At 40.4% G+C, this 27,465-nt stretch overlaps 1 protein-coding gene and 2 non-coding genes across 3 annotated transcripts in view; all 3 read left to right on the top strand.

Annotated features, from left to right (window-relative positions):
* Positions 1-27,465, top strand: part of DENND2B (DENN domain containing 2B) — a 134,184-nt gene that overhangs the window by 21,738 nt on the left and 84,981 nt on the right. The window lies entirely within an intron of this gene.
* LOC126019539 (U2 spliceosomal RNA) lies at positions 26,054-26,240 on the top strand. The gene has a single exon (XR_007499207.1). It is a non-coding gene; the product is annotated as a U2 spliceosomal RNA (small nuclear RNA).
* LOC126019905 (U6 spliceosomal RNA) lies at positions 26,594-26,699 on the top strand. Its single transcript, XR_007499515.1, has one exon. It is a non-coding gene; the product is annotated as a U6 spliceosomal RNA (small nuclear RNA).

Raw genomic sequence — 27,465 nt, 5'->3', positions numbered from 1 at the left:
TACATTTTGGTTTTTGGGTTGCACTCGGCAGCACTCAGGTTACTCCTGGCTCTACGCTTAGAAATTGCTCCTGGCAGGCTCAGGGGACCGTATGGGATGCCAGGATTTGAACCACCGTCCTTCTGCATGCCTTGCTATCTCTCAGGCCTCAAATTTTATACAAATTTTATGTTGGAATTAAGATTTAAAATTTTATTTATTAAAATTGAAAAAAGTATTCTATTGAAAGATTTTTTTTTTTTTGTTTTTGGGCCACACCCGTTTGACGCTCAGGGGTTACTCCTGGCTATGTGCTCAGAAATCGCCCCTGGCTTGGGGGGACCATATGGGACGCCGGGGGATCGAACCGCGGTCCGTTCCTTGGCTAGCGCTTGTAAGGCAGACACCTTACCTCTAGCGCCACCTTCCCGGCCCCAGAAAGATTTTTTACTTGATAATTTATGATGCCATTTTCCTACTACTTTTCTCAGCAGTATTTTATTTTCTAAGGTGGATGTATCATAATGTATTTAACTAAGCCCATGTTTTAGGACACTTGAGTTTTTTCAGTTTTATTTCTTTTTATACACAGTGCTGCAGCAAACAGTTTATGACTAACTTTGCTGAAATGCTTGCATTACTTTAGGCAAAACCTTGGGAGGGAAGATTTGCTGATCAAAGGGTATGTTTACCTGAGGTGTTAGTAAATATAGCCAATGTTGCATCAACTTTGTGAACATCAATAAAAAAACTAAAGGTAACTTTTCTCACTATTCCCTTGTCAATGTGTTAAAAATTGTTTGTTTGGGGCCAGGAAGGTGGTGCTAGAGGTAAGGTGTCTGCCTTGTAAGCGCTAGCATAGGATGGACCGTGGTTCGATCCCCGGCATCCCATATGGTCCCCCCAAGCCAGGAGCAACTTCTGAGCTCATAGCCAGGAGTAACCCCTGAGCATCAAATGGGTGTGGCCCAAAAACAAACAAAAAAAAATTGTTAACTGTTTTTATCTTTGCCAGTCTGAGAGGTGAAAAGAATTTCTTTTCTTTTTTTTTTTTGGTTTTTGGGTCACACCCGGCAGCACTCAGGGGTCACTCCTGGCTCCACACTCAGAAATTGCTCCTGGCAGGCTCGGGGACCATATGGGATGCCGGGATTTGAACCAATGACCTTCTGCATGAAAGGCAAATGCCTTACCTCCATGCTATCTCTCCGGCCCCATGAAAAGAATTTCTTAGTTCTTACAAGTGAAATTAAACCTTTGATTTTTATGGCATTTGTGCTTCTTGTGTGAATTTTTTACTTAACTACTTTATTTTTCTGTTTGGTCATTATTTTTACTGATAATTTAAAAAAATACAAAAAATTTTGTAAAACGTTTGCATGCATATTTTACATATATACAGGAGAACCCTTTATTGTAGTTATTTTTGCTATTATTTATTTCCCCGTTTAATTTTTTACTTTATGTTGTTTATCTTTCTTGTTTTAATTATTTATTTATTTATTTATTATTTTGGGGCTACACCCGGCAGCACTCAGGATTTACTCCTGGTTCCAGGCTCTGCGCTCAGAAATTGCTCCTGTCAGGCTCAGGGGACCATATGAGATGCCAAGGATTGAACCCAGATTTGTCCCAGGTCGTCTGCATGCAAGGCAAAAACCCTACTGTTGTCTATCTCTCTAGCTTCACTTGTTTTAGTTTTTATGTAAGCAAATTTTCTTTCCTTGCTTTCACATGTTCCCCCATAGCTCTTGTGTCATATTTTGAAAGTTTTCTTTACTCATCATTAGATTTATAAAAATTTCACTTATGTTAGTTTTTATTGCTTTCATTTTTGTTTTGTTTTGTTTTGTTTTTTGTTTTTGGGTTACACCTGGCAGCGCTCAAGGTTAATTCCTGGCTCCAGGCTCAGAAATTGCTCCTGGCAGGCACGAGGGACCATATGGGACGCCGGGATTCGAACCGATGACCTCCTGCATGAAAGACAAACGCCTTACCTTCCATGCAGAAGGACAGTGGTTCGAACCCTGGCATCCCATATGGTCCCCTGTGCCTGCAGGGTCAATTTCTGAGTGTAGAGCCAGGTGTAACCCCTGAGCACTGCTGGGTGTGACCCAAAAACCAAAAACAAAACAAAAAAAAAAGATGCAGATTTTGGTGCTGAGGTTGGACCAGCACTCTTTTGGGGGGACTAGAGTAGCAGGAAGTGAGAGAAACTAGACTGCTTAGAAGGCAGATTAAAGACACATTTGGTTTCTTTTTTGGTCACACCTAGTGGTGCTCAGGGTCTACTACTGGGTCTATACTTGTGTACCTTGTGGTGCTGAAGACATGTAGAACAAGCCCCTTAACAATTGTCATTTCTATCTGGTCCCAGATTAAGAATGATTTATTTTTGTTTTTTAGTGTCAGGAAGAAGAGAATAGATTTTATTGAGTGAAGATCCAGTTATATTCCAGATACTAAACTAACATTTCCCACCTAATTTTATCCTAAAAGTCAGTTTTCTAATGCTGGGTCAACCTTCAGTTACTGCTTGTAGATTCATGAATCCAAAAAAAAGGAAGGACTCCTTTAAAGGTCAGAGTAAGTGTGTTGTTTCTGTGGCATTAGCCAGGAGCTTGGACAGACAAACATATTTAGGGAAAATGGGTTAAGTAAGGAAAAGGAGGAGAAAGTAACGTCAGATGAGCAAATATTTGGAATGTCCTGGTAGGACTAGCTGCATCCATTCATAGGCTCTCTGACGTGAGGGAACTTATCGTTTAGTAGATGAGATAGTTACCATGTAGTGTTGTTTATGTCATCCATGTCACCACACAAATGGCACTGAAGGAAAGGAGAGGTTCAGTTCTGGGTGGGAGGTGAGTGAGAAAGATGAAGGTAGGAGCTCACGGAGATCTTAAAGGATGAATAGGTTACAGCAAAATATTTTATTTTTTGCTGTATTTTTATTTTTTACAGCCAATCTGGTCCCTTGAGCAGTGCCAAGAGTGATCCAAGACTGCAGAACCAAGAGTAAGCCCTGAGTACTTTAGACCCAAAACAAACAAACAAACAAACAAAGCCCACTAACAAATAATTTTTTTGTCACACCCTGGCGGCACTCAGGTGTTACTGCTGGCTCTGTGGTCAGAAATCACTCCTGCCAAGCACGGGGGATCATATGGGATGCCGGGATTCGAACCACCAATGGTTCCTGAGTCAGCTGCATGCAAGGCAAATTCCCTACTGCTCTGTTATCTCTCTGGCCCCACAAATAATTTTATTAATGTGCTCTTAAGGTTTTGGAAGAATTCTACAAGAGGGTTTGGGTTTTTCCTTAGAACTTTTATCAGACAATGTCTGGTGTTAGATCAACCAAAGATAGGGCCACCTGGATGCTTTTTAGCTCTGCACTTTCTCACATCGCTGCTCCTTATGGTTTGTCCCTCCAACTATACATTGGGTTAAGGTTTTTTTTTTTTTTTTTTTTTTTTTTGGTTTTTGGTTTTTGGTTTTTGGTTTTTGGCCACACACGGCGGTGCTCAGGGGTTACTTCTGGCTGTCTGCTCAGAAATAGCTCCTGGCAGGCACGGGGGACCATATGGGACACCGGGATTTGAACCAACCACCTTTGGTCCTGGATGGGCTGCTTGCAAGGCAAACGCCGCTGTGCTATCTCTCCGGGCCCGGGTTAAAGTTTTTATCAGGTAACTCAGGAACTGGAAGCCACTGACCCTAGTGAGACTGGCAGGGGTCTTTTGTCTAAACTCGCCTTGAGAATTAAACTTCACACACAAAACATTCTGTTCCTTGAAGTAGTTACAGAGGCCCATCAGGTTCAAGGAGAAAGATATCAGACACTTTGCAAACTTGTTTTGAAATCACCACAGTAATGCAGAGAAACTTGAGTTTTATACTGTAAGCCAGTCCCCCACCCTTAGACTTCATTTATTGTTTACCATCTTCAGAATATTACTACTTTATCTTCTTAATATTTGAGCTATTATTTATACAATGTTGAAATCAGCTCACTGTAAATTTTTTTTAAGTGGAAGTGTTATCTCACTTTGTAAAGTGGAAAAATCAGTATATTTGTTATATACGCTGAGGGTAAAGTAAATACAATGATAACAGAAAGTAGTGTTAAAATTTTTAGCCCAAAGGTAAACAAAATAGCCAAATAAAAAAATCTAGCCAGGGCAGGAGCGATAGTTCAGTGGGGAGGGCATTTGCCCAGCACATGGCTGACCTGGGTTCGATCCCCAGCATCCCATATTGTCCCCTGAGCCCACCAGGAGTGATTACTGAATGCAGAGCTAGGTGTAACCCCTGAGCATTGCCAGGTGTGGCCCCCAAACAAACAAAAACCCAAAAAAATCGAACCAACTGCAGAAGCAGGCATGACCCTTACCTGTACTTAGCTCACCCAGGTTCAATACCTGGTACCACAAGAGTCTGTAATCCCCCCAGCACTGCCCGGCATAATTCCTGAGCACAGATTAGGTGTAATCCTTGAGACATCACAGAATGTGCCCCCCCCCAAATCAAACAAGCAAAACAAATTTATCTGAATCTTGCTGTTTATGAAAACTTCTCTCCTTGAGAGCACCTCGGGATGTAGCTCAGTGGTAAAATACTTATATGTGTGAGACTTTGTATTTGAGTTCCAGCACCCATATGCACACAAGAAGAGATTATTCACTGTTAGAGAGATAAAGACAGTAGCAAGCCAGACTTGAAATAATTAAAATGTAACTGATTTTGCCACCTTGTGATCATGTAATGCTGAATCCCGTACAAGGTACTGATGCCCCATGACATTGAGAGCCAGGTGCTTCCTTACCACATATTGGGAAGCACTGCTGCAGAAAGTTGGCAGAATTTGAACATTGGAGTGATTTGGTTAAGAAAAATAAAAGATCTTATAGCATTCAACATGCTTTGGCTGAAGTGTCCAGAATAGCTATTAAAAAAATGAAACAAATGGGCCGGAGCGATGGCACAAGCAGTAGGGCATTTGCCTTGCACATGCTAACCTTGTACAGACCGTGGTTCTATCCTCCAGTGTCCCATATGGTCCCCCAAAGCCAGGAGCGATTTCTGAATGCATAGCCAGGAGTAACCTCTGAGCATCACTGGGTGTGGCCTCCACAAAAAATACAAAAACAAACAAAAGAAACAAACAACTTATTGCAGTAAGCCAAGCAATCGATTATTACATCTGAGCTAAAGAGTTATCAGGGGAATATAAAGATCTTCGGGAGGTAGAATTTGCAGGATGGTGATAAAATGAACTAGATGGAGTAAGAAGGGGAATGAAAAGACAGATGACTGGGAGTTGCTTAGATGACTTTGTGAAAAAGTACAAGAGTAGCAATTTTTGTTTGTTTGGTTTTTGGGTCATACCCAGCAGCGCTCAGGGGTTACTCCTGACTTTATGCTCAGAGATTGCTCCTGGCAGGCTCCGGGAATCATATGGGATGCTGGGAATTGAACCCAGGTTTGTCCTGGATCAGCTGCGTGCAAGGCAAACGCCCTACTACTGTGCTACCGTTCTGGCCCCCTCCCCTGTGTTTTTTGGTAAACTGTAAATTAGACATAGATGCTTGCTTAGATTTGGATTGAGTTTTCTAAGTGGAAAGAGCTGTATATGTGAGGCACCAGGTTCATAGAACAGTTCCCCACTATTAACTGGTGCAGAATTTCATCACTGCTTAAGGTGGTACCAAATAAAATCTCTATTTTAAAATTATAGTCTTTTTAAACTTTTTTTGTGGGGAAAGAGAAAATGGAAGATGGGTGTCACATCCAACAGTGTTCAGGGTTTACTCCTGATTTTGTATTCAGGAATCACTCCTAGCACTGTTCAGAGGGCCATATCTGATGCCAGCAATCAAACCAGAGATGACTGAGTGCAAGGCAAGTGCCTAAACTTTAATATTATTTCTCAAGCCCAAAATTGCAGTTTTCATTTTCTGATTAAGGGTTTTAATTTTATGTTAACCTGTGGGTGACCTTTGCACTGTTTGCCACCTTTTGCTTAAGTTATTTTTTAAATCTTTTTATTATGGAAAATGTCAAATGTACATAGAAATAGAGAAAATAGAATTGACATCCCTGTAGTTGTTTTCTTGTTTCAACTGTTACCAATGCCTGGGCTAGGTTGGTTTGGTCTAACTCTACTATTTATTCTTTGTTGTCACTGGATATTTTTTTCCTTTTTTTTGGGGGGGGGTCACACCCTGTGGCACTCAAGGGTTACTCCTGGCTCTGTGCTCAGAAATCGCTCCTGGCAGGCTCAGGGGACCATATGGGATGCTGGGAATCGACTGAGATAGGACACTTGCAAGGCAGATGCCCTACCACTGTGCTATTGTTCTGGCCCCCATCACTGGATATTTTCAAGCAAATCTCACTCATCACACCTATTTGTCCATAAATACTTTTGACTATATTGCTTAAAACCCATTTTGGTATATATTATATATGTCAACTCAGACTAGCATGTTTTACCTCTCTCAAATACTATCAGAAACTATTGATGATTGTATTGATCCAGAATTAGGATTTTATTAGTAATGGTTACTGTAGAAAGAGAAAGAGAAAGGTAGTGCATACTTGAGAGTAACATGTGATGATGAATTTTTGCTTGGAATGCCATAAAAGTGGTAGCTGATGAAAAGTAGGAGAAAGGGGGGAGGGTTCAAGGACAGAGACCTACCTGATCAAGGCCAAAGGAGAATCCTTGGGTGTAAAAATGTTGAAAGATACTTAGGAAAGGAAATCTTGGTTAGAAGTCAGGACTGAGATGTGTAGTCTCGGGGGCCGGAGAGATAGCACATACATTATATGTAATCTGTGTCTACTGATGTGTGCAGTATGTCGAGGCATGCTGTTATACCATTGAACAATAATCCTGGCCCTATTTTTATATTTTGATGAAAATTTTTATATGGATACCTGTGTAGGAGAATTTAAATTATAGGAGATAATAGATAACAATTCTTTTTTTTTTTTTTTTTTTTTTTTTTTGGTTTTTGGGTCACACCCAGCGGCACTTAGGAGTTACTCCTGGCTCTATGCTCTATGCTCAGGCACAGGGGACCATATGGGATGCCAGGATTCGAACCACTATCCTTCTGCATGAAAGGCAAACGCCTTACCTCCATGCTATCTCTCCGGCCCCCAGCAATTCTTATCATTTGAAACTTGGTAGTATGTTTTATTTTGGTTTTATTTTTACAACCACAAGGACATTTCCTTACCATTTTTATAAATGTGTATGCTGTTTTGATTTCCCATGGGTCTTTCACAGTGACTGGTCATAAGACAAAAATGTAGACATGAACTTACAGTTCCTAGTGAAAACCCTGTGGAGGTGATCTAAAAATACTTTAATGTTGTGATTTTTTTTTTGTTTTGTTTTGGTTATACTCAGAAATACTGTAATACTCAGGGATTACTTCTGGCTCTGCACTCAGGAATTACTCCTGGCAGGCTTGGGGGACTATATCGGATGCCAGAATAGAATTTGGGTTGGCTGCTTGAAAGGCAAGGGCCTACCTGCTGTATTATCACTCTGGCCTCTCTTCTATGTTGTTTACTAATCATTTGAGAGAAAAATGGGGCTTTAGGTATCCTTGCTAGAGACATGTATCACATCCAGTGGATGTCTTAAATATCACTTACTTTGGGCTTTCTAAGAATTGGACAGGGGATGGAGTCATAGCACAGCAGTTGGGGCATTTGTTTTGCACGTTTGAACCTCGGTCTCCCATATGGTCTCTCCCTCCACCCCCTCATCACTGCCAGATGTGGCCCATAAAACAAAAACAAACAACGCCCCCACCAAAAAAAAAAAAAAAAAAGAGTGGACAGTAACCACTCCAAGGCCCTGAGTTTTACTTAATTTTTTGGATTTTTGGGTCACAACCGCGGCACTCAGGGGTTACTCCTGGCTCTATGCTCAGAAATCCTGGCAGGCTCGGGGGACCATATAGGATGCTGGGAAACGAACCAGGATCTGTCCTGGGTTGGATGCGTGTAAGGCAAATACCCTACCGCTGTGCTATCACTCTGGATCCCTGAGTTTTACTTTGTATTTTACTTTGTATTCCGTTTTTTGTTTGTTTGTTTGTTTGTGTTTTTTTGTATTTTTTTTGGCCACACCCTGCGGTACTCTGGGGTTACTCTTGGCTATCTGCTTAGAAATCGCTCCTCGCAGGCATGGAAGAACCACATGGGACACCAGGATTTGAACCAACCACCTTAGGTCCTGGGTCGGCTGATTGCAAGGTAAACGCCACTGTGCTATCTCTCTGGCCCCTGTATTCTGTATTTTTTTTTTTTTTTTGTTTTGTTTTTTGGGCCACACCCGGCAATGCTCAGGGGTTACTCCTGGCTGTCTGCTCAGAAATAGCTTAGCTCCTGGCAGGCACAGGGGACCATATGGGACATCGGGATTCGAACCAACCACCTTTGGTCCTGGATCGGCTGCTTGCGAGGCAAACGCCACTGTGCTATCTCTCCGGGCCCTGTATTCTGTATTTTTAACTGGTAGAAAATCTTTAGACTTTGGAAAAGATTTATTTCCTGCAAGAAAGTTAGAGCTATGTAACTCATTCTTTTGCTGGTGTTGAACATGATTTTGTTTAACTTTCATCTGGAGAGAGGGAGATTAACCAAACATTTACTTTCCTCTGAAGTTCCAGGTATTAGATATTTTTTTTCCTTCACAAGTAGGTGGTTTACTTTTGTTAAGACCAGATTATTTACTTCTATCTCTTGGATCATAAATACTAGGGAAAGATTATTTTTTGCTTTATCTGTGTGACAGCTTCTGATTTGGAAATAATTGCCATCACTTTTAGATAACCACAACCCTGGGTGATTGCTAACTGAAAGTCACATCACAAACAGATCGTGGCGTTATAGTGACCAGGAAGATTTCCTAAGTGGGAATTGGATGACTCTTTCAGAAGATGAAAGAATAATGGGACGTGTATAAAAGATGTACACGCAAAGAGAATGTCTCTAGATATCACCTGTATTAGTTTTTAGGTTTTTAGAGGTGTTAGATTTGCTTATGTGTAAAACTTACTTGTCAGCCCTCTTTTCTTACTTTGATCCTTTCCCAAGTTTTTGCTATGTTCTCTTCCCCAGCTTTTTCTTTTTCATTCTAGAGAAACAATTGTTCTTGCTGTGCAGATGAGACCAAGACTGCGATGAGGCTACTGCAATTGTTGCCTGGGACACACTTTTATCATAGATAATCAGTCATGCCTGACATTTCCTTAGAACTTTCTGAGTATGCAGGAGGGTGGAGCTGAGGGAAGAGTTGAATAGAAGAAAGATAGTTTGGACTGAAATGAAGTAGTTCTTTGCAAAGAGACTGTTTTTATGATTTTATACCCAAGAATTTTAATGAGGTGCTTCTTTCCATAACTCAAACTATACCAAGAGAAACTGGTCTTCAGAACAGATTCAGAATTAGTGGAATAGTGAATTATAATTAACGTTTTGTATGGAATTTCTCTCTGATTCATTATCTTTGCCTTTCAAATTTTGTGCAGTTGACTTCAAACCTCTTGGTTCCATCTTATTCCTAAAGATTCACACTGAGATGAAAACCTCTAAGCCTCACTATTCCTTTTTTTTTTTTTTTTGGTTTTTGGGTCACACCTGGCAGCACTCAGGGGTTACTCCTAGCTCTATGCTCAGAAATCGCCCCTGGCAGGCACAGGGAACCATATGGGATGCCGGGATTGGAACCACTGTCCTTATGCATGAAAGTTAATGTCTTACCTCCATGCTATTTCTCGGGCCCCTTCCTAACTCTTCCATTTTTTCATTTTTCGTAGAGCTTTTGTTGTACTTCTGCCAACATCTCCTTGTTTTTTTTTTTGGGGGGGGTCACATCCACCATTACGCAGGGGTTACTCCTGGCTCTATGCTCAGAAATTGCTCCTGGCAGGCTCAGGGGACCAGCCTGGGACGCCAGGATTTGAACCACTGTCCTTCTGCATGCAAGGCAAATGCCTTACCTCCAAGCTATCTCTCCAGCCCCATCAACTTTTTGTCTAATAACCTCTTGCATTATTCCAAGTAAAACTCTTTTGCTATTGATAAATTCAGTTGTTCTTATTTTATTATTTTGTGTGCTAAGTCAGCTCTTCCTTTATTTAAATGTTGAAAGGAAAACATGTTTGTTGGGCCCGGAGAGATAGCACAGCGGTATTTGCGTTGCAAGCAGCTGATCCAGGACCTAAGGTGGTTGGTTCAAATCCCGGTGTCCCATATGGTCCCCCGTGCCTGCCAGGAGCTATTTCTGAGCAGACAGCCAGAAGTAACCCTTGAGCACCGCCAGGTGTGACCCAAAAACCAAAAAAAAGAAAACATGTTTGTTGCAGAATATTTGTGTGTGGGACACACTGGGCATGTTTAAGGCTTGCTTGTTGTTGCAGAATTTTTTATGTACTAAAATATTACAAAGAAAATAAGAATTGCATGCAATCATATATTGCACAATTACTGTTAATATTTTGGGGTACATATACACATCGTTAAGTATCTTTATTCAGGGGATATATCCCCAGCTATGTTTTGGAGTTTGGGGATAATTCTGGCCTAATGAATAGGGAGCTTAGGTCAGCTACTGCTTGGAAGCCACAAGAAACACCCTGGAAGAACAATTGCAAATGTCTGGGCAGGAAGGAATAGTGGGGCGCATGTCTTAGAAGGGATAAAACTCAGAACCACTTGTATGAAAGATGTTCTTGACCTTTTTGAGCTATCTTCTTGACTCTGGATCTTATTTTTATATATGCTCTATGTATATTTTAAAGTACAAATACAGCATTGTTTTGTTACTTATATTTGGAAGTGGCAGAGTATTGGGGATTGAACTCAGAGCTTCATAAATACAAATCATGTGTTCAACCACTGTGTTACATCTTTGGTTCTTGAGTTTACTTTTTTATCTTCATCGGTATTATATATCTTCTACAGCAGTGTTTTTCAACCTTTTTGTGCAAAGGCACACTTTTTTTCATGAAAAAAATTCATGAGGCAGACCACCATTAGAAAATTAATTTAAAAATTTTAACTCTGTGCCTCTATTGACTGTATATAAAGTAATTCTCTTGAATAGGAATCAAATAAACACAAAGAAATTATTTTATAAGTACTTTATTATGAATTAAATCATTAGAATCTAATGATTGGTCTATTTGTGAGCCGAAGCTGCATGTTACGGATGAAATTGGAATTTTTCCCACGGCACACTAGTGTGCCACAGCACAATGGTTGAAAAAACGCTGTTCTACAGAATTATTTCGTAATGATTAATTTACATAAAATTCTATAGTATTATCAATCATTATTTAATATCCTGAGAATGGAAACTGGGGTGATTTTTTTCTACTTTGTTGTTAAAGTACATGTGGTAGTAGATATCTATAGATATCTATTTCTTTCTCTTCTTGTATAACTTTTTTTGGGGGTGGAGTCACACCTGGCAGTGCTCAGGGGCTACTCCTGGCTCGCTCAGAAATCGCTCCTGGCAGGCTCAGGGGACCATATGGGATGCCGGGATTTGAACCACCGACCTTCTGCAAATGCTCTACCTCCATGCTATCTCTCCGGCCCCTTCTTGTATAAATTTATGATACATTTCTAGAAAATAGAATTACAGAACCAAAAAAATATATGAAGTACTTAAATTTCAAGTATATGAAAAAGAAAACATTGATCTAACAAAACCCTATGTACCTGCTATTCAAATTAAGTAAATGTTAACTTTTTACAGTGTTTGCTTAAAACCTTATATTAAGAGGCTGGAGCGATAGCACAAAGATGGGTTATGTGCCTTGCACGCAGATGACCTGGGATGGACCCGGGTTCAATCACAGGCATCCCATATGGTTCTCCAAGCCTACCAGAAGTGATTTCTGAGTGTAGAGCCAAGATAATTCCTGAGTGCCTCCAGGTGTGGCCTCCAAACCAAAACAAAATCCCAATCTTATATTAATTAAAAATTTAATATGATATATATGATTGTTTTCCTTCATTATTTTTTCCAGAAATTACTGCCTTTTATCATCTTTTACCCTAGCCTTTTTATCTTATATATGTGTGACCATAAGAGTTGATAACATTGTGTATTTTAAAGTTTTATGTGCATAACACCATTTCTGCCTGCATCCTTGTGCCTCGATTCTTTATATTCTCTCTTCTTGAGATTTAACTATATATCAAAACAGTGGGGGGGGAGGGCGCTGGAGAGCTAGTACAGTGGATAGGACTCTTGCCTTATATGTGATTGACCTGGATTTGGTCCCCAGCATCCCTTAGGGTCCCCTGAGTACCTCCAGAAGTAATGACTGAGTGCAGAGCCAGCAGTAATTCTTGAACACTGCTGGATGTGGCCTCAAAAAAAAAAAAAAAAAAAACCACACACACACAAAAATCCAGTAACATTTAATTGGCATTTGATTCTTAATTTCATGATAAAGAGAGATACGACTAAAGTCTTTCTACATAATAATGCAGATATATAATAATATATAATCTATAATAATGTAGCAAGCAATAATGTGAGGCCAGAGTGATTTAGCACAGTGGTAAGGCATTTTCTTTGCATGCTGCTGATCCAGGACGAACCCAATTTCATCCCTGGCATCCCATATGGTCTTCCCAAGCCTGCCAGAAGTGATTTCTGGAGATTTTTTTTTTTTTTTTTTGGTTTTTGGGTCACACCCGGCTGTGCTCAGGGGTTACTCCTGGCTATCTGCTCAGAAATAGCTCCTGGCAGGCACTGGGGACCATATGGGATAACGGGATTTGAACAAACCACCTTAGGTCCTGGATCAGCTGCTTGCAAGGCAAATCCTGCTGTGCTATTTCTCCGGCCCCAAGAAGTGATTTCTGAGTGCAGTCAGGACTAACCCATGAATGCTGCCAGGTGTGGCTCAAAAAAACAAAAAAGAAAAAACAACAAAACAAAACGAAACAAAACCCAAATCCCCAAAAATAAATACAAGCAGTAATGTAATTTGTGATGTTAGAAAAATGTTCAAGTGCTTCTGTACAGTAGGTTCCTAAAATTGAAATTGTAGTAGTAGAATCTATGATTCATTAGATTTACTAGATTTATTAGAATCTGATCAAGAGTCGGTATATGTTTTTATCAAAAATACTTGCAAACTTTATTTGAGGATTTGTTTTTTTTTGTTTTTGGACCACACCTGGCTGTGCTGAGGGCTTACTCTTAGCTTTGTGCTTAGGGATCACTCCTGGAAGTGCTTAGACCTAGAGGAACACGTATTATCAAGAATCAAACCCAGGACAGCTCTGTGTAAGGCAATCTCCTTACCCGCTATAGTATCTTTCTGACCTCAGTTTTTTTTTTAAACTTTTTGACTAATATTTGGGCATTCTATGCTTCTCATTACTTTACAATCTCTGAAACAATAAATCATATCTTCTGGGGCTAGAGTGATAGCACAGCAATAAAGCATTTGTCTTGCACGTGGCTAACCCAGGACAGGCCTTGGTTTGATCCCCGGAGTCCCATATGGTCCCCCAAGCCAGGAGTGATTTCTGAGTGCAGAGCCAGGAGTAACCCCTGAGCATCACCGGGTGTGACCCCAAAACAAAACAGAACAAAAAGAAATAATATCTTCTAACTTCTAACGTCTATTACTTTGATCAGAGAGATTGAGCATTGTTTCATGTTACTGATTACTTGGACTTCCTTTTCTTTGAATTTTTAGGTTTTTTTTTTGTTTTGTTTTGTTTTTTGAGTCACACCCAGCAGTGCTCAGAGGCCACTCCTGGATCTATGCTCAAAAATCATTTCTGGCAGACTTAGGGGATCATATGGGATGCCAGGATTTAAACCACCGACCTTCAGCACTCAAGGTAAACGCCTTACCTTCATGCTATCTCTCCGGCCCCTGAATTTTCAGTTTTTATGACCATTTTTTGTTCATACATTTTTGACCTGTATTTTCAGTTGGGAATGTTTTTACTTGATTGTTAAACTTCTTAGTAATTTTAAATCTTAATTAAAAATTAATCTTGATGATTTTTAGCTTCTGTCAATCATGTGCTTTAGTCGTTTTCATGCTCTCTGTAGCTTATCTTGTCTTTAACACTGTTTTTTTTTTAATAATAATAATTTTTATTTTCCCAAAAACCAAAAACAAACAAAACACACACACACACACACACACACACACACACACACACACACACACACACACACACACACACACACACACACACACACACACACACACACACACTCTTTATGGGCCCGGAGAGATAGCACAGCGGCGTTTGCTTTGCAAGCAGCTGATCCAGGACCAAAGGTGGCTGGTTCAAATCCCGGTGTCCCATATGGTCCCCCGTGCCTGCCAGGAGCTATTTCTGAGCAGACAGCCAGGAGTAACCCCTGAGCAACGCTGGGTGTGGCCCAAAAACCAAAAACCAAAAAAAAAATAATAATAACTTTTATTTTGACCAAAGTGGATTACATATCTTTCACAGTAATATTTTAGGTACATAGTGACACTGAATCAGAGGCATTCCCACCACCAATGTTGTCCTCCCTCCACCCTTTAACACTGTTTCTTCAGAGCATTTGAGATAGATCTATAACCCTAAATTGTTCTCTAGAAAAGTTGCACTGGCTTGCAATGTCTTATCAGTGTGAATGCCCAGTTTGTCGCACTGTGTCTGTTCATCATTTTATTATTTTCCCCTTTATATTAGAGAAAAATGCTATTGTCCTTGTTTCCTACTTTCCCCACTATTATAACAAAAAGTTGGCTTCTCCTTAGATGTCCTCCTTTATGAACTTCTCTAATGAACCAACTTAGTCTAATTCTACTGACTTTGACTCTGGATTCCTAATTTTACTTGCAGCTCTGCCTGGCAACCTTTTTTATTTGAAGTCAATCCCTCCCTTCACACATATTTCTTCTATTATTACCTCCATCTTGACTTCAGTATTAGGTGTTAACAAATAGGACTTATTCATAAGTTGCCATTTTGGCATTAATTGGACTGGGAATTACTCAAAGCTCTCACAGCTCCTCCTCTGTCTTTTAAACTGTTTTTTTTTTTTTTTGGGGGGGGTGGTGTTCTGGGTCACACTTGGTGGCACTCAGGGGTTACTCCTGGCTTTGCGCTCAGAAGTCGCTCCTGGCAGGCTCGGGTGACCATATGGGATGCCTAGGATTGAACCTGGGTTGGTCCTGTGTCTGGTAGCATGCAAGGCAAATGCCCTACCACTGTGCTGCCTCTTTGGCCCCTAACTTACTTATTTTTTTTAAAGGACTCTGAGCTTGGCCATAGTTGACCTCATCACTTGAAGTCTCTTTCAGGATCCTAAACTCTGAAATTCCCTTCCTTCCCAAGTCTTATGAATAATCACAGCTAGCATTCTTTTACATTGTTCTCTTGCCACAGCTGTTTCAGTGTTTCTCTGCTACACTGGCCTCTTAGCTGCCCCGGTCACTGCCCACTTATTTTCCTGTTCTGCCTGAATTTCAAAGACAAGAATTCTAGTACCTGATTCCGAGTTGTGTATTATATCTTTCCTGTGATCTTTAGTCCTGGTTGACTACATGATCAGATTTACTGTTATAGTTCCAGATTTCTGCAAATTGTTTCCTTTTCTAAGAGCTTGGTCCTGACCCATCATTCCTTTCTCAGAGAAAAGCAAAAAATCCTTAATTTGTCTGACAAAGACTTCTAAGATCTGTCATTTCTTGAATTTCCATTTCTTTTTCTTTCTGATTTACTTCCAGTTACACACCCATCAGATATTCTCTTGTTCTTCATGTAGCTCTGCTGTCCTTCCACCAAAGCTCCTAAAGCTCATCTGCCCAAGTTTGCCTTTGTTCTTTGTTTTTTTTTATCTTCTAGTCCATGTCAAGAGTGCCCTTCTTTAGGAAAATCTCCTACATCTTAAGTTGGAAGGACTCTTTAAACCCAAGAAAATCCACAGCATTTCATCTCTCTGATGTCCTTCTGCTCTTTATTTTCATATCTTTAATGTCATTTACTTAAAATGTATATATATTTTAATGTTTATGTGCCTATTGTATCCTACCTTACTAGAATGTAAACTCTTGGGGGAGGGATGCCAGATGCATTTTTGTATTGCAGTCAGCACTGAACACATTAGTTTACATATGATGTTTACACAAATACATAGTTTGCACATGGTGCTCAATATGTGTTACCCAAATCATTACAGACTGATAATTATGCATGCTCTGTATTCCAGTGTGAATGGAATAAGAAGAGATTACTGCTGTGGTTTATCAGCTTTACATTTTATACCTCTTTTTCTGCTGTACAGATTAAAGAACCACATTTAAGTGGAACCAAAGGAATAAGCCATGCTCCTGACCCACATTATAACAGGGGAGCATAAAGTTTGTAGTCTTGTGGTGTCAGGGGCTGTAAATACCATGAGTTCCACAAGGATGTTTTCAGGGTAAGGGAGTTGGACTTCGGAGGAGTAGCACAGAAAGAAAACATTGAGCAGTGTCCCGATGGTGATAGAGGCAGAGCAACTGATGTATACCGTGACCTTAGGGAAAGGTTTTATTCCTACTAACAGCTCTGTCTCTTTCCTACTTACCTCCCAGCATCTAGTCTCAGTGGTCTAGGAGAAAACAATGGGCCTGGTGTTTGCCATTCTTTGGGGCCCTTGAGTCATAGTCTCATTCTTCATTTCAAAGATTCCTCCTGTCTCCTCCTATCCAACTCCTATTTGTCCTCTTAGGTCTAGATCACATTTTCATTTCCACAGGAACCATATACTGACCTCTTGTCACTCTTCTGACCCTGACCTCTGTCCTTTGGGATTCTTCATTTTGTATCTATCTCACCTTTGAATGAGTCCTTGATGTGTCTTATTCCCCATGTGAGATCCTTAAGGCCAAGAATTGCATGTCATGGTCTTTTTTTCTCCTTTCCCCAATCTGACATTCCCCCACTGAAAACAAAGCAGTGATAAGTAAATGCTATTGGTTGTAATGTGGATCCTAATGTGAGAACTTAAAAATTTATCAGCAGTCTAAAACTGGAAGATGGGAAAAGACATGAAAGTAAAAATGTAGCCTCATGCAGGGTCTCCAGAGTCTGGATTTGGTGAGGCAAGGCTACCTGTTCATCTACAAAGCTTCCTTGCATAGAGCAGTAATAAGGGAACACATGGCTTTCCTGATTTTTGTCATTTGCAGCTCAACTTTACAGGGTTCTGCAGCATTCAGGTATGTTAAGAAAGAGACATTCTTAATTTGGCCTCCAGGAAAGGATAAGGTGAGCTGGTGGCTGAGATCTGGATGCAGTAGCAACTGAAGTAAAATGAATCTGCACCACGTCTGTCTTCTAAAACATTGGAGTTTGATGATTGATTAGAGCTTCAAGAATCTTTTATTAGCCCCTTCCCTGAGCTGGAATTAGGATAAGGCACTGCAAGCTATTTGGCAGACTTGTTTTTTTCTGCCTTAAAGTACTTTGTTTCTGTTGCTAACAACAGACATGGGTAGTGTAAATAAAACACAGACACACAGGCACATTATATACGGAGGAGGTTGAATATTTGACCAGGAAGAGGGGCAGAGGGTAGAAGGGGACTGAAAATGCATTGTTAAGTTTCAGAAGATGGTTAGTGCCCTTGGGTCCTCATTCTAGCCTTTAGGTATAGGATTACTGTTAGTTGTATCTGGTAGTGTGTAGTCTGGACAGTGGAATAGAATGGTGTTCTCAACCTTTTCTTGACTATGCCCTCTGCCCTACTGGTTGGTCTCCTTGTCTTTTGTTCTAATCTCCTATTTACCCAATTTTTACCTGTGGTCTCTTTTGGGGCCATGTGAGATAAAATTATTCAGAGTTGAGTTCAAGTAGATTGTGCTGAGTATGGGAAATGAGGAATACGTTTTTCTTGCAGGAACTACAAGTAGGAATGAATTTGGTATTTTTTTTGTTTAGTTTTGTTTTGTTTTTGAGCCACACCTGGCGATGCTCAGGGGTTACTCCTGGCTTTGTGCTCAGAAATCGTTCCTGGAAGACACTGGGGACCATATGGGTTACTGGGATTCAAATCACCATTGGTCCTGAGTTGACTGCTTGCGAGGCAAATGCCCTATCACTGCTATCTCTCTCTCTTGTTCTTGCTTCCTTCTTTTATGGATCTAAAGGGTCTCTAAGATTTCTCTGGAGACCCTCTTTTGTTTCTATTTAAAAGGGGGGAAATAAGGCATTGCATTGATATGCCATATGGTAGAGAGTTACTGCACTTGTTTTACAGGAGTTAAAGGACCAAAGTACAATTGAATGGGTTACCTATTTTTACAAGTAGGAAGACATGAAGTGTCTCTCTATAACAATGCCAATTTGACTCTTTTACTCTGATAACAGTTCTTGAATAGGAAAGAATAGAGTTCAGAATTGCATATTACTCTTTTTTTGGTGTTTTTTTGTTTTTTGTTTTTGGGTCACACCCAGCATCACTCAGGGGTTACTCCTGGCTCTACGCTCAGAAATTGCTCCTGGCTGGCTCGGGGACCATATGGGATGCCGGGATTCGGACCACCATCCTTCGTGGAAGGCAAACACCTTACCTCCTTGCTATCTCTCTGACCCCAGAATTGCATATTACTCTTAAGAACCTCAGGAAGTCAGCTTTTGTGTGATTTTCATCATCTTTGCCATCACAGTGGCACAAAAATGTTTGGAACTTTTGAGGAGAGCTGTGGTCATTTTATCTATACCCTCCTACTTAGAATAGAGGGATATGACACTCTCTACCTGGTTTTCAGCAGAGGTGTTGACTATGGGTGTCATTGGATATGGTTGGACCCAGCTTAGCTCTGAAACTGATAAAATCCAAAGCAGGGCAAGAAGCTTTGTTATATTCAAGATAAATCAGAGAAAGTGGAAGTTCTTATAATAATATATGTTCTAAACCACCATATCTAGGTGGGCTTTTGAAACAGCTCAGAGAGGTAAGAAGACTTCACCCAACTATACTGCAAGACCCCATAGTAGCTCCAGAGTTGTGCCACAGCTAGCAGCTGTGAAGTTTAATTATTGACTTTCCTATTTGCATGTTCAGGTAAGCAGGGAGGTTGTTTTTGAAGCCCCGCCCATTAAGAATGTGCTTTCGGGCCGGCAAGGTGGTGCTAGAGGTAAGGTGTCTGCCTTGCAAGCGCTAGCGCTAGCGTAGGACGAACTGCGGTTCGATCCCCCGGCGTCCCATATGGTCCCCCCAAGCCAGGAGTGATTTCTGAGAGCATAGCCAGGAGTAACCCCTGAGCATCAAACGGGTGTGGCCCAAAAAAACCAAAAAAAAAAAAAAGAATGTGCTTTCAAGACTGAGTCCAATGATTGTCTCACCCTGACCAATGTTTCCTTGACTTCAAGGGACATGAGACTGGGTTGAAGCACAGATAGTGTATGGAAAATCAGGAAATAAGGAGAGAGAGAGTCTAGCATGCTGGCTATGATTTGAGTACAAACAACATGATGGCAAAAATGGATTTGTTTGGAATAAGAGTTGTTTTTGTGTATAGTTGTTTTGTGTGCAGTACATATGTCTTTGGGGGGGGTTGAAGAAGAAAGATAAGGGTGATGGGGTGGGAGATGGTTGAAGAGAAGAAGAGGGAAAAGAGGTCAACTGGTAGCATTTGATAAAATTTTATAGAAGTAGGGGCTGGAGAGATAGCACGGAGGTAAGGGATTTGCTTTGCATGAAGAAGGATGGTGGTTGGAATCCCAGCATCCCATATGGTTCCCCAAGCCTGCCAGGAGCGATTTTGAGTGTTGAGCCAGAAGTAACCCCTAAGTGCTGCCTGGTGTGACCCAAAAATCACACAAAAAATATTCTGTAGAAGTAGGAAGACTCTTGGATTGGGCATAATTGACAATAAATGATCCCAGAGAAATCTCATGATACTAGCCCTATTCTAGGGTGTTTAATTTTTTTTTTTTTTTGAGAAGGGAGGAATGGCGATGGAAGGAAAAAGGGTAATGTAGTGATGCTTAGATAACAGTGATTCTGAACAATGATTTAGTGCCTCTCATGGACTAGCATCTGAGAAAATACTTTATATAATCAAACCATTGTAATAAAGTGGGTATAAGAAAGGCTAGAGAATATTTGCACATAAAATGACATACATTCTTTCTTTTTCTTTCTGTTTTGATTTTTGGGCCACAAAAAAAAAAGCAGTGCTGAGGGGCTACTTCTAGCTTAGAAATTACTCTGATAGGTTCCAGGGATCTTTTTTGTTTTTGTTTTTTTGTTTTTTTGGGCCACACCCATTTGATGCTCAGGGGTTACTCCTGGCTAAATGCTCAGAAATTGCCCCTGGCTTGGGGGGACCATATGGAATGCCAGGGGATCTAACCATGGTTCTTCCTTGGCTAGTGCTTGCAAGGCACACACCTTACCTCTAGGGTCACCTCTCCGCCCTGGTTCCAGGGGATCTTATGGGATCAAACCTGGGTATCAAACCTGAATCAGCCACGTTCAAGGCAAATGCCCTATGAGCTGTGCTATTGCTCCGACTCTGACATAGCTTCTGATGAAATAAATTTCTCAGTTTTGTTACTCAATAAAATTTATAATTTTGGAAAAAAATTACATAGTTTCTTTTGGCTATATTTGGCTTTTGATTAAATAAGAAATGACTCCAAGGACATCTTCCTGAACGCAGGCTTTCAGAACTTGTCCTTGAGGCTGTTGGAGCTGGGGCTGTTATCTGACTTGATTGGGCTGCTAAACTTTGCATTTTCCCTGCCAGAAACTAATGTCCTTGGGCCTCAGTTTGGGTGTGTCCCCAATCCAGCCATCTGGAAGGTCAAAGAAATTAGCCACTAGAATGTGCCCATTCGTGCTTTGAGTGGTTACAACCTGTCAGTGGAATCCTGAGCCTGGGAATTGCTTTCACAAGGCTTTTCAAAGTTGGAACAGGCTAACTGTTCTATCACTGACTGCTCCCTTATTTGGACACTTAAGTTTGCAGGGTGAGATTGGACCTTCTTTGGTTTAGGAGAAAATTTTAAGGATCTAAGCTCTTTGTGAGTGACTTTCCAAGAGATAACATGGCCTCAAGAATCATATCCATCTTCATTTAATTCTTTTGTTGGTCTCCATCCTGCCCACTTAGAAACCAAGGATAGGACTGCTCAGCTGTCCCCAAACCTCAGTCTTCTTAGAGGAGAAATCGTTAATAAAACATGGAGCACGAGCCAAGTGGGTTGGGCTTGAGAGTCTGACTCTAGGACTTAGAGTGACTTTAAAGTTTTGGAGTTATCTCTTGACTTTGGAGAACTGAGTATACCCACTGGCTTGGCGCATCTGCAGTTTATCAACTTGACTTTAGGGTGCAGGGAAGGGTATGAATAGAGTGGGTGATAGTGGCGCTTCTGGGGATGAAGAATCTTTTGTAGACACTTGGAGAGCATGTTCCCTTGCATTCTATACCTCAGCCCTCCACCTCACACAAAGTAGATGGCTGATCATGCTGGAAATCCAGTTCAATCCATTTCTGACTTTTCTTCTGGTTTTTCCCTGCAAAAGTACAGTCATCTTATGGCTATGATACTGGATCTTATGAGAGGAAGGAAAAGCAGGAAGAAGAACCTGTTTCTGTCAACAGAGGTGTGATTTCCCTGGAATTTGATGTTAGGAGACATTCAACCCTTTGGATAATTGCTTTGAGCTTAAATTGCAATGCCCCATATAGAGGAGTGACAGAGCGTCAGAGGGAAGGCAACACCTTCAGCTACAGTTGCCAAAACAGCCAAGGTAAAGCTGACTGAACTCAGAAACTGCAGTTGCTCAGAAAGAAAACACTTTGGTACTTGTAAGTCATCTCAAGCACTATTTTTTTTTTTTTTTTGGTTTTTGGGTCACACCGGTAGTGCTCAGGGGTCAGTCCTGGCTCTATTCTCAGAAATCATACCTGGCAGGCACGGGGGACCATATGGGATGCCAGGATTTGAACCACTGTCCTTCTGCATGAAAGGCAAACACCTTACCTTCATGCTATCTCTTCGGCCCCTCATGCACTATTTTATTTAATCCACACAACAATTCATTTGGACCATCATCCCCATTTTGTACATGAGAAAACTGAAACCTAGAAAGGCTAGTAACTTCTTAACTAGTAGGCAGATTTGTAAATTATTTTTAATTTTAAATGTCTTTATTTAAGCACCATGATTACAAACACGTTTGTGGTTCAGTTTTACTTACAAAAAAGAAAGATTTGGAATTTATATCCAAGACAAGTCTTCTTTTATTCCTTATAGAGGAGATTGTGACAAGTTATCACTTTCAATAAATACTTTACTTAGGATAGTTTTATATATACAGAGAAGTTCCAAAGACATGATACTAAGAGTTTGTACAGATCTGGAAAGCCTTTAAATGATTCCCCCTCCTTTCTGGTTCATTTTATGAGGATTCATTTGGAATGGGGTATAGAGTTGGAGTCTTTTCTAAAAATTTAAACTTGAAGATTGGGGTTATGGTTTAGTTGTAGAGTACCAGTTTTGCATGTGTGTGTTCCTAAGTTTCTCTCTCTCTCTCTCTCTCTCTCTCTCTCTCTCTCTCTCTCTCTCTCTCTCTCACACACACACACACACACACAAGTTGTTTTTTGTTTAGGTCCACAACCAGCAGAGTTCAGGGCTTAGTCTTGGTTCTATACTCAGGTATCATTTTGGTGTGGCTTAGAAGCCCATATGGGATGCCAGGGATTGATTTAAACCCAGGTTTTCTTTCCACTTGCAAGGTAAGTGCCCTACTTTCTTTATAAACTGGTCCCTCCAAGCCAAAGATCTCAAGTTAGTAATTTTTTTTCAGCCATGATTTTTGTTGTTATTGTTGTTATTTAGGACCACACCTGACTGTGCCCAGGGCTTTCAGGAGTAAGGTTTGTGCTTAGGAATCACTCATGATGGTACTCAGGAAACCAGATGAGGTGCCCAGGTCAGCCTCATGTAAGGCAAGTATCTTCTCTGCTGTTCTGTCTCTTTGGTCCTCAGCTAGAATTTTTTTTTTTTACTCAGCTAGAATTTTTGAGAATATATATACTATACTCTCTCTCTCTCTCTCTCTCTCTCTCTCTCTCTCTCTCTCTCTCTCTATGTGTGTGTGTGTGTGTGTGTGTGTGTGTGTGTGTGTGTGTATACACACACGTACTATTTCTGTAGTTATCATTTACTTTCTCACCAATAAAGTTGGATCGCACTGGCTTTTAGAAGACAGCTGTAGAGAGAATCCATATTAACTTGTCTTGTAGACATTCTTCTGACTGGCAGGACTGAGATAGGGGTGAGTGTGTTAAAGCCAGAGTCCAGCCAGACACAGAGAACATCTTTGTGGTAAAGTCTGGCTTCTTGGATGCTCTCTTGAGTTGGTTCTGGTCCCGTGTAGAGTGCCTATCAGGGACTGCTACTTGAGACACAGACCTTGGTTTGCAAATAGAGTGTGGGCAGGATAGTAGCTGGGCAGCTGCTGTACTTTGCTATGGGTCCCAGTTACATTCTCCATTTAAGGGAAAGGGGTCTATGATCTCCTTGGCTCTGGGTGTGAATGGGCTGGCCCAGAGTTTGCTCATGGCCTTTGCTGGATGTGCTTTTTCAATGAGATCATTCCAGAATTACATTCCTATGAAATTATATTTCACTCAGGACGTGAAACTGGATTTGTGTAAAAGCATTGGCACTTAAGCTCAGGATGCAGAGCGAGCAGAATTGAGAAAAGGGATAAACAGCTTTTCTTGAGAAGGAGGAGGAGAAGACAGAAGGAGAGAGAAAACAATTGTTAAAGGATTTTGTATTTTAAAATGGTATACCGTAAGCATAGCAGGGCATCCAGATTGCTAATCAGCCATGGAAAGACAGATGTGAGGTTTTGTTGTCCGAACTCTTTGCTTCCCCCAGACAGCATGGACTAACCCTCCACATTTATTTTTCCCTTTATCTATCTTTGTGTCTGTCTGTGTCTTTATATCTGTCTTTCTCTGTATGTTTGTCTATCTCTATCTCACACATAGAGCTTTTTTATACTGTTTGAGATTATAATACTCTATATTATTCTACTTTATATATATCGGTGGAAATGCTGATATGTTAGTGAGGAATGACTTTCTTTTCTTTTGCTTGCCTAGAAAACTCTAGCTTCTCTCTTAAATTCATTTCATCATTGTCTTCTCTGAATTCTTGCTGTTCCACAGTTATTTTCTGAGACCCCTGTTAAGTTACTATCCCTTCTGCAAGCATTCTTACTGCTTTGAGACAGTGGAGAAAACTTTCTTGTGCCTAGTATACTACTTAGTACAGAGTTAATCTCATTATTCCCAACCTTAAATTGTACTATAAAGCAATAGTCAATAAAACAACATGGTTATCTTTAGAATATAGACCCTTAGATCAGTGAAATAGACTTGAATATTTTGAGACTGACTCACAGTTACATGATCAATTAATCTTTGATAAAGGGGCAAGAAATACAAAGTGGAGCAAGAAAAGTCTCTTCAACAAATGGTATTGGGAAAACTGACGAACTATCTGCAAAAAGAACGAAGTCAGACCTCTCTTTAATACCATGCATGAAGTTCAAATCAAAATGGATTAGAGATCATGATATCAGACCTGAAACCCTAAGATACATAGAAGAAAATGTAGGCAGAACACTCCATGACACTGAAGCTAAAAGCATCTTCAAAGATCTGTTTTAGCAAGTGAAAGCAAAGATAAACAAATGGGACTACATTACATTGTGAAGCTTCTGTACCTCAAAGGGAACAGTGACTAGGATACAAAGACTACCCAAGAAGTGGGATAAGTCATTCACTCAATACTCATCAGATAAAGATTTAATATCTAAGATATACAAGGCAGTGATAGAACTTAGCAAGAAGAAAAAACTTCTAACTCCATCAAAAAATAGGGAGAAGAAATGAACAGACATTTCCTCAAAGAAGAAATATAGATGGCCAAAAAGCACATGGAAAAATGCTCCACATCACTAATCATCAGGGAGATGCAAGTCAGAACAACAATGAGGTACCACCTCACGCCCCAGAGACTGTCACACATCACAAAGAACAAGAACATTCAGTGCTGGCAGGGATATGGGGAGAAAGGGACTCTTATTCACTGCTGGTGGTTATGCTGACTGGTCCAGCCTTTTTTGGAAAACAATATGGATATTCTTCAAAAATCTAGAAATTGAGATTTCATATAATCCAGCAGTACCACTCCTAGTACCATTTGGAACACAAAAACATCATGCAGAAAAAGTCCTCTGTATTCCTATGTTTGTTGTTGCATTATTTACAATATCCAGAATCTGGAAATAGTCCAAATGCCCAACAACAAATAAGTGGCTAAAGAAACTGTGGTACTTCTACACAATGGAATACTACGCAGTGGTTAGGAAAAATAAGGTCGTGAAATTTGCTTATACATGGATAGATGTGGAGATTATTGTGCTGAGTGAAATGAGTCAGAGGGATAAACAGAATAATATCACTAATTTTTGGATATAAGAAAAATAATAGATAGTATGGTAATAATATCCAGAGATTATAGAGATGAGGATTAGGAGGACTAGTCCATGGTAGGAAGCTTGTCACAAAGAGTGATAAATGGATTTAGGGTGTGAATGGTCCGTGTGATGGTTGGAACTGATCTTTCTGGACAAGAATTGGGTGCTGAAAGGGGATACAGTAACATGCACAGTTCCACTTAGTTAGCAATAGTGCAAACTGCAGTGTTAAAAAAGGAAAGAGACAGAGAGAGATAGAGAAAGAGAATAGAGAGAAGTAAAATGTTTGATCGCTTCTTGGCCTTTTGGCTAAGATCAAGTGTAGTATCTGTTCTTTTGTTTTGTTTTTGTTTGTTTGTTTTTGTGGTTTTTGGGTCACACCCGGCAGTGCTCAGGGGTTATTCCTGGCTCCAGGCTCAGAAATTGCTCCTGGCAGGCATGGGGGACTAGATAGGGCACCGGGATTTGAACCGATGACCTCCTGCATGAAGGGCAAACGCCTTACCTCCATGCTATCTCTCTGGCCCCCGTAGTATCTGTTCTTATCAGTTTAATATCTGATAGATCTTCTATCCGACGACAATGTATTAAATGGATTTTTGGCACTAGGGACTGGAATAGGAGCTTGCTCCTTCTATTCCACGCATCGACCTGGTATTGCAGTACCTCCAGGAACGGTGCACCAAAAAAAAAAAAAAAAAAGGAAGTAAAATGTCTGCCCCAGAAGCAGGTGAGTAAAGGAAACTGGGCACATTGGTAGCAGGAAATGTGCACAGTACTGCCAACCAAAGTGTCAAAAAAATGGAAGAGAGAAGAAAAATGTATGCCTTGAGACAGGAAGGGAAGAGGGTATCTGCAAGGGTGAGTGGGAAACTGGGTACATTGTTGGCAGGAAACGTACACTGGTGAAGTTTGTTGTACATTATATGTAACTTAATCATGAACAACTATATCTGTGAAAAATACAGCTTTGTTGTGAACAACCTTGTAACACTATAAATAAATAAATAAATAAATTGATTTTTAAAAATTCTAAAAAAGGTGCTGCTTCGGCAGCACATATACTAAAATTGGAATGATACAGAGAAGATTAGCATGGCCCCTGCGCAAGGATGACACGCAAAAATTCTAAAAAAGGGGGCTGGAGCAAAAAAAAAAGAAAGAGTAAACAGTTACTAACGGAAGGAACTGAATGAAGAGCTGGTAGAAGTGAAACTTGGGTACAGGAGGCAGGACACAAGCTACATAACATATATGAAAGCAGACCAGGATACTGTGTGCTAGACATGTGTAAAATTGGTGAATGTGTGTACAGGCGCTCCTAAAAGACAGAGAAATTTGTCATGTGGTAAGGTAGAGAGTCTGGTCACTTTCTGGGTTCTTTTAGGCAAATTACAGGGGTTGGGTCTAGACTAAACTCAAGTTTATCTAAAATTTTTCAGAGTTATTTTGTAGAGCTACAGCAGGGTGGAGAGGAAAGTTCTGGACTTGAAATTGGGGGCTGTAGGAACTATAATAATATTCTCAACAATAGCGGCAAAAAAAAAATACAGTAACAATATGTTCTTTGTTATGGGAGAGACACAAGCCCTGCTTGGTATATTAGCTCATCTATCCTTACAATTATCTGAATGAGGTAGGCACTATAAGCTGTTGCCTTTATAAGCTGTTGTCATATAGCTACAAGGTAGTTCTAGACTTGGTTTTGTATTTTCAGGTTGGGTAGCCTTAGGAAAAAAGGGTCTTTCTAAGCCTTTGACAGAGACAAAACCACCTATTTCATTTAGTGTTCTGGACTTATTTGATAGAAGCATGCAAAAATGTTTTTGAAAAATATTGGACCACTTTGGGGGGAGAAAGGAAAACTTGCAAAATAATTGTGGTTTTGATATTGGGCTCATACTTAATGAGGC

The sequence above is a fragment of the Suncus etruscus genome, chromosome 9 (genome assembly GCF_024139225.1).
Source record: "Suncus etruscus isolate mSunEtr1 chromosome 9, mSunEtr1.pri.cur, whole genome shotgun sequence".
Taxonomy (NCBI): Eukaryota; Metazoa; Chordata; class Mammalia; order Eulipotyphla; family Soricidae; genus Suncus; species Suncus etruscus.
This window is presented reverse-complemented; position numbering and strand designations above follow the sequence as displayed.